At 49.6% G+C, this 7713-nt stretch overlaps 1 pseudogene across 1 annotated transcript; it reads left to right on the top strand.

Annotated features, from left to right (window-relative positions):
* The first annotated feature begins 2727 nt into the window (after positions 1-2727).
* Positions 2728-3659, top strand: LOC311199082 (olfactory receptor 14A16-like; annotated as a pseudogene). Its single transcript has one exon. The product of its transcript is annotated as an olfactory receptor 14A16-like (transcript).
* Positions 3660-7713: the final 4054 nt, after the last annotated feature.

Raw genomic sequence — 7713 nt, 5'->3', positions numbered from 1 at the left:
CACTGTGAGGGTGACAGAGCACTTGGACAGGCTGCCCAGAGAGGTTGGGGAATCTCCTTCTCTGGAGACATTCAAACCTGACTGATTGTGTTCCTGTGCAGCTTAGTCTAGGTGATCCTGCTCTGGCAGGGAATATTGGACTAGATGATCTTTTGAGGTTGCTTTCAGCTCCTAACTTTCTGTGATTCTTGGACCCTGGATCCCCCTGCACGTCTCATGGACCAACTCTGGCCCCTCAGGTTTCACCGGGTGTTGGCGTTTGAACACTTCCTTCTTGTCCTCCCCCCCAATTAATTCCTATGGGATCTGGGACCAGCAGCTCTCAGGAAGCAGGTGCCTGTTTTGTGCTCATTGTAATTGGGGCAACAGTACTCCCAGCTTCGGTGAGTTTGAGGCAGCCATGGGCCAGAGCTGCATCCCTTTCCAGCCCCAGCACTGCAAAGCAAGGATGAGGTGCCTTGAGTGACTTGTCATACTCCCTACCCTCCCCAAGGGGAAAGAGTCCCCTTCCTCTCCTTGCCTGGGTGTCCTGTCTCATGGGGAGACAAGGAAAGGTGATTGTCCTGCCCAGCTCTGGTTTGATCAGGAGAAAGGACTCTGCTGGACAAAAGGATTTCTCCCAAGCCAAGAGAGCAAATGGCAGGGAGGACATGTCTTTCCAAATTGGATCCCTGGAGCTTCAGGGATAGCCCAGAGGAGCCCAAGAGTATGTGACGCCTTCACCTGCTGCTCTGCTGTGAGCTGGTCTAGGCTCCTGGGACAGTGGGAGTTCATGAAACATTGCAGCTCTGCAAAGAGAAAGCTCTGCCCAGGAGCAGCTCCTCTGCCAAGCACACAGGGCTGGGGACACAGCCTGTAGGCACCGAGGGGAGACCTGTGAGGCTGAGAGAGCTGAAAGATGCTGAGAGCTCACTGGAGGAGAAATCTCCTCAGCCTCTGCCTGGTATGTCTGTGGGTGCAGGGCAATGCAGGTTCTGTTCCTGGAAGGATCTCTGGGAAATGGGACAGTGTGTGGGGGTCTGTCAGGAGGACAGGTTCTCTATAGGACAAGAAAGTGCTGCATGTAAGGGATGGCTGTCTGCCCCATCATCAGAGGGACAGGGCAGGACAGCTGTCTTCTCCTGGGCATGGTTAAGGGGTGCCCAGGGCTGTCCTTGTGAGCAGGGTCCCTGCACCCCAGGGGCTGTGTGCTGGGGCAGGGACTCTGCTGCTGCCAGGGTCAGCACTCAGCCTACCTGGTGGGCTATCCACAGCACCTCTGTGTTGAAGTAGTGACCAAGGGAAAGGCGACATAAGGTCCTTCTTCTGGAATAAAATGCTGCATTGGTCATCTTTGCTCCCAGCTTATACTTGAGACATTTCAAAGAGAATACTTTCCCAAAGGCAGAGTCTTTGCTTTGACTTTTCCTCTCCTGTGGGCTGTGCTGACTGTGGTAGATGAGAAATTATTTCTCCTTTTGAGAATATGCAGTGAAAACTTGATTCTCATTAAGATGTTGGAGCCTGAACTGAGCTCTGCACACACAGAGGTTCCCTAGGGCAGTTCTCTGATGCCAGAAGTTGTCTGCAGAGCAGAGCTGAGCACAGGGCAGTTTGGATGAGGTCTGTGAGCACAGAGCAGGAGGTGACATGGGCAAAGAGAAGCTGCTGCAGGGACAGCTCCAGGCAGCAGAGACGTTGTCAGCGAGGGAGACAGAGCTGCTCCCAGCAGTGCCCTGGCAGTGGGGATTTGGTACCTCCCTGACATCCCCCACGGTGCAGACACTGTCCCACAGCAAACTCCTGGTTTCTGCCACCCAGCACAGACTCTGGACCCAGAGATCCAGGGTTTCAGGCTGTCTTTTCCTTGGCAGCCCCTGGAAACCCCTGAGTGAGTGTCTGTCTGTCCCTGTCCTTACAGCCTTTGCTGGAGCATTTCTCCCAGTTTCCCCTCCTGTCCTTCCTGCCTTTGTGCCACCGTTACCTGGGGCTCTGGGCATGTCTATTGGTGGGGCTGGCACTGAGATGACCCTGACTTCAGCACCCTCATCTGTAGGATTCAGGACTTCCTAGGGGCTCCTGCTGGGCACCACTCTACTAGGGAGTCTGGTGCCCCAGAGAAGAGCTGCATGCAGAAGAAATCTCAGCACTGAGGCCATGGCAATGACACTCATCACCTGTGTGTGGGCAGCTGCAATGAGCCCTGTGTGACCCTGGCTGGAAGTGAGGAGCTGAGATCCTCCTAGGATAGGATGAGACTGCAGGAGGGCTTTGGAGCTCTGCCCTGTGAGACTGGATTCCTTGGCTCTCTGTGAGGTTCAGTTTCTTCTACAAGGAACACCAGGGTGTGATCACAGAGCACCCAGCACAGGGCAGCTGAGAGCAGGGCTGATGGACAGAGCAGCTCTCCCCACTCTGCACTCAGGGGAAGGTTTCACTGGCACTGCAGCAGCAATGACAGGGAGTGTTGACAGAAGAAACACTCCTCAGGTACAGTCAGAAGAAAACCAAAGCTCCAAAGCACTGAGTTCTTGAGAACCCACAGCAAATCCTCCTCCCAGCACTGGCACACTGAAGCCGAGACAAAACACACCTCCCAGAAAGGACCCGCCGAAAGTCTTCCTGAATACAGAGCCTCAATCTAAGGATATTCCCTAAGAGTAGGAAGAGGTTTTCCTGAAAGAAGAGTTCTTTAAACCCTCACTGTTTTCTTCTCCTCTGACAGGTCTCCACACTTGACAGCAGCAGATGTCCAACAGCAGCTCCATCAGCCAGTTCCTCCTCCTGCCCTTTGCAGACACACGCGAGCTGCAGCTCCTGCACTTCTGCCTCTTCCTGGGCATCTACCTGGCTGCTCTGATGGGCAATGGCCTCATCATCATCACCATTGCCTGTGACCACCACCTCCACACCCCCATGTACTTCTTCCTCCTCAACCTCTCTGTTCGCGACCTTGGCTGCATCTCCACCACTGTTCCCAAATCCATGGCCAATTCCTTGTGGGACACCAGGGCCATTTCCTACACAGGATGTGTGGCTCAAATCTTTTTCTTTGTATTTTTGCTCTCAACAGAGTACTATATTCTCACTGTCATGGCCTATGACCGCTACGTTGCCATCTGCCAGCCCCTGCACTACGGGACCCTCCTGGGCAGCAGAGCTTGTGTCCACATGGCAGCAGCTGCCTGGGCCAGTGGGTTTCTCCATGCTGTGCTGCACACAGCCAATACATTTTCACTGCCCCTGTGCCATGGCAATGCCCTTGACCAGTTCTTCTGTGAAATCCCCCAGATCCTCAAGCTCTCCTGCTCAGATGCCTACCTCAGGGAAAATGGAGTCATGGTGGTTGGTGTCTTTTAGCTTTTGGGTGTTTTGTGTTCATTGTGGTGTCCTATGTGCAGATCTTCAGGGCTGTGCTGAGGATCCCCTCGCAGCAGGGACGGCACAAAGCCTTTTCCACCTGCCTCCCTCACCTGGCTGTTGTCTCCCTGTTTGTGAGTACTGGCATATTTGCCAACCTGAAGCCCCTCTCCATCTCCTCCCTATTTCTGGACCTGGTAGTGTCATTTCTTTACTCGGTGTTTCCACCAGCCTTGAACCCCCTCATCTACAGCATGAGGAACCAGGAGCTCAAGAACGCCATGTGGAAACTGAGGATTGGATGCTTTAAGCAGCAATAAAGTGCTCATATCACTAACCATGTAAGTGACGTTATGAGTACTCCCTAATCTGTAGGTTTTTTATTTCAGGTTTTGGGGTTTTTTTCCTTCCAGTTTCTCTAAGCTATAAGAACACGCTCCATGTTCAATCCTTTTCTAATGCAACATCTCCAGTTCTTGTGTGACCCAGACACTGGATAATGACGAGATGTGCTCTCTTTGCATTAGGTCTACTTTACAAGACCATTTTTTTTTTCTTTTTGCTTTTATCCTTACATATCTGAAAAAAATTAAAAGCACATTTTTATCATATGAATCTCTTGACTAGTTGTCTGAAATGGCAATGATTTCCCACCATGATAGGATGGGAATTTTCATGATTGGTACTAATGGCAGCTCACTATGAAGAAACAGAGTGCTGCTGTGGCAAACAACTCTGAGTTGCATCAGCATGGGTATCACCAGCAGACATAAAGCGTCACTATCCCACTTCAGCTGCACTTGTCAGGCCATGCCTGGAAGACTGGGTGCAGTTTTGGTCACTGCTCTAGAAAAAAAAATTATGGTCAGTCTGGAGAAGGTACAGAGAAGGGCCACAGGGGCCTGGGCAGCCTGCCATCTGAGGAAAGGCTGAGGGAGCTGTTTTTTTCAGCCTTCAGAAAAAAAGTCATAGGGAAGAATTCACCAACAGATCCCAGTACTGAAAGGCTGTCTACAAAGAAGGGAGAGACTCCTGTTTCTAGGAGGAATCACATGGAAGAGTTGAGGAATAATGGGCTCAAGTTCCTCCTGGAGACATTCCCACAGGACACAGGGAAAACCTTTTACCCTGAGAACAATCAGCCTTTGGCATCATCTCCTGTGGGAAGTAGTGGATTCCCCAACATTAGAAGTTTATAAGATTCAGTGGGATAGGGTATGGGATCAGCTGCTCTATGTGGTGCTTTTCTTGAGACTGCACACTTGCCGAAAATAGTTGGACCAAATAATCCTTGTGTTCCTTTCAACCTGGTAGTCCGTGATTGTATGATTCTTTTACTAGTATTGCTATTCTCCAAAAGTATTCTTGATGAGTTGAGCCCTCCTATATTGACCCTCAGGCATCTACAACAGTGGTTCTGTTCCAAGACAAAGGGGAGCAGGCTGTGAGAAGATGAGGTTTCTTCCAGTGACCCAGTGCAATGTCATTTAGAAAGGATCTCTTGGTTTTATTTCTCATTTCTCACCTTCTTTAACACCTGTTGCTGTCATTTCGTTAGAGGCACCACAAGTTGGAGAGCCATCAACAAACACACATGAACCATTAACAAAATGGAGCTTCCCTTCAAACAGACCTTGACAAACTCTGGCGTTTGATGAACAGGAACCTCAAGAAGGTTTCCAATCAGAAGAGATCTTCTCCTCCTGACCATATTTTCTCTGGAGTGGAATTAATTTTCAAGTTAGTGGCCCCCATAGTTCTGTGGTTTGGCTTTGTAAGCAAAAAATGTGAAAAATGCTGAGCAGGGCTTGCACAGCATCAAGGGCTTTTTTCTAATTCTGCTCCAGAAATGAGTGACCTGAGAGTGCACAAGTGCCTGGAAGGTGACAGGACAGGCCCAGCTGACCATAACTGACCAATGGGATTATCCACACTGTATGACTGCAGGAGTGAGCCCACCGTTGTGTTGTACTTGTTGTCTACAAAGGTGGCCTGGTTTCCAGAGGAATAAAGTTGATTTTCTATCTAGCAGCCCATGTGGTGCCACATTTGGTTGTTTGGATGAGAGCAGTGCTGATAACAGGGAGGCTTTAGTTGTGTCCAAGCAATCAAAGACTTTTCTGTTTGTAGTCCAATACTAATAAAAAGGTGGGGGGGACCCAAGGAGCTGGGAGGGGACACAGCCAGGACAGGTGACCCAAACTGCCCAAAAAGTCTATTCCATTCAAATTACACCATGGTCAGCATAAAGGGAGTCTGGTGGGGGTAGGAGAAGTCAGCTCTAGGAGACAAGTGTTTTCGGGACAGCTGTGAGCTGTGTGGCCAGAGCTGTGGGGTTCAGTGAGAACCTGCTTTGTCCACCACCAGTTGTGTGTGTTCTGCTAAAAAGTCCTGTTGTTGTTATTTCTCTCTCTGCTGTCCCAGTAAACTGTCCTTATCACAGCCCATGAGGTTTAGAGTTTTTTGGTTTCCTTTTCTCCAACTTCCCCCTGCCCCCAGTCCCCCACTACACACACACCCTCTTAGGGACAGAGTGGCTGCGTGGTGCTCGGCTCTCGGCTGGGGTGATATCATGACAAAAGATCCCAGCACAATACCCAGACATCAAGGCAGGACCAGACACGATGGGTGGAGAACCAGCTGCAATGAGAAGAATTTGTGCATTGCAGGGGAAGCCATAGCAGTCAGAGGTGTTGAACAGGAATCTGGCCATGAGCACATTGGGCTGCACGGGGAGGAATATGACTGCATTGACAACAGCCCATCCAGTCCATCTGGACTCAGCACCAGTGAGGCCACCTCTGGAGCAATCAGTCCCAGTGTGGGGCTCCTCAGACTGCAGGAATGGGGAAGAACCGTCATGTGGACCGAGAAAGTTCTGCCAAGATACAGTTAGAGGTTTTGTGTGGAGAGACTGAGAGACCTGGGCTTCCTTATCCTGGGAAAGGGGAGGGTGTCACACTCCCCACATACAAAGGAAGAGCCCTGACACACAGGTGAGGGTCAGGATCTCCCTGCCCAGGGGCTGGGGGTCAGCACTTGGCATTTCTGCTTCATCAGACCAAGCCAGGGTGTACTCAGCATGAGAGCTGCCTGCGCTTTGCCTGTGTTTGTCCTCATGGCCTCCAGTTCTCTGCTCTAAGGAGCCCCTGGGGAGGCTTTGTCAGGAATGGCTCCCAGTGGGGCCTGATAATGCTTCAAGTTACTTTGGGCATTACTCCTGACTTGAACTTCTTGAGAAGTTTCTTCACTTTTCTATTGGTATCTAAGGTCTCTGGGCTCAGAAGAAAAGACACCACAGGGCTCATTAACACCCAGAAAGCACTTACAAACCTGTCTCTTCACCTCATTTTCTTTAAAAAAATTAAGACTTGCGTAAGTAATTAGAGAGGTTTTAGTTTGGTCATGAAGATTTCAAAGTAATTTCACATTGGAGGATTTTTTCATGGAAAAAAAAAATATGTTTCTCCTAAAGAGTTCTGGACAGGATGGGAAAGCAGTATCTTGAGATCCAACCTTGTATGGAGAACAAAGCCCAGCAGTTGGGCCCAGCAGTGGCCTCCTGGGACTCACAACAATTTTCCTCCCATCATCTGTGCTCACAGGCAGGGACAGATTTCTCTGACAACAAACATCAGTTAAACATGATGCAGTTTAATAACCATGAAATCTGTCTCCTCAGCTGCCTGCTACAGCAAAGCAGCATGTGAATGGGGTCAACTTTACTGGTGCTCCTAGTGCACAACCTGGGGAGGTTTAGATGTTACTGCTGGATATTTAGCATTTTTGAAACTTGATGCTGCTAGAGCCGGAAGATTATGTCAGGGACTTTTAAGGACTGTTCCCTTTGACAAGGACAGTCCTGAGCTCCAAGATTACTGGGGCTGCTAATGGGATATCTGAGTAGGCTTCAGGCCAGGAACAGCTTTAATCTCTCGCTCTTTTTGTTTTGGTGCTATTGGTGGACATTTAGCACATTTGAAGATGGATGCTGGTAGAAACTGAAAATGACATCAGGCATTATTAAGATCATTCCCTCAGCTACAAAAGCTCTGAGCCTCAAGGTCAATGGGGCTGCTTTTTTTCTACCTGGGGAGATTTCAGGCTCCCTTCATATTTCAGCCCTCAAAGCTTTTGTTGTGGAGCTATTGCTGGGCATTTAGCATCTTTGAATGTGGACGCTGGTAGAGCTGGAAAATGATGTCTGGTGTTATAGGACAATTCCCATAGCCAGGAATACCCTTTGCCCAAAGTTTACAAGAGCCACTTCTTGGCTGACTGGTAAGGTTTCAGCCCAGGAACATCTTTCAGCCTTCACAGATTTATTTGGGAGTTCTTGATGTATGTTTAGAATTTTTGAAGGAGGACACTAGT

The sequence above is a fragment of the Gallinula chloropus genome (genome assembly GCF_964237585.1).
Source record: "Gallinula chloropus genome assembly, chromosome: 19".
Classification (NCBI taxonomy): Eukaryota; Metazoa; Chordata; class Aves; order Gruiformes; family Rallidae; genus Gallinula; species Gallinula chloropus.
Note: the sequence above shows the minus strand (reverse complement) of the source record. Positions and strands in the feature narration are given on the sequence as shown.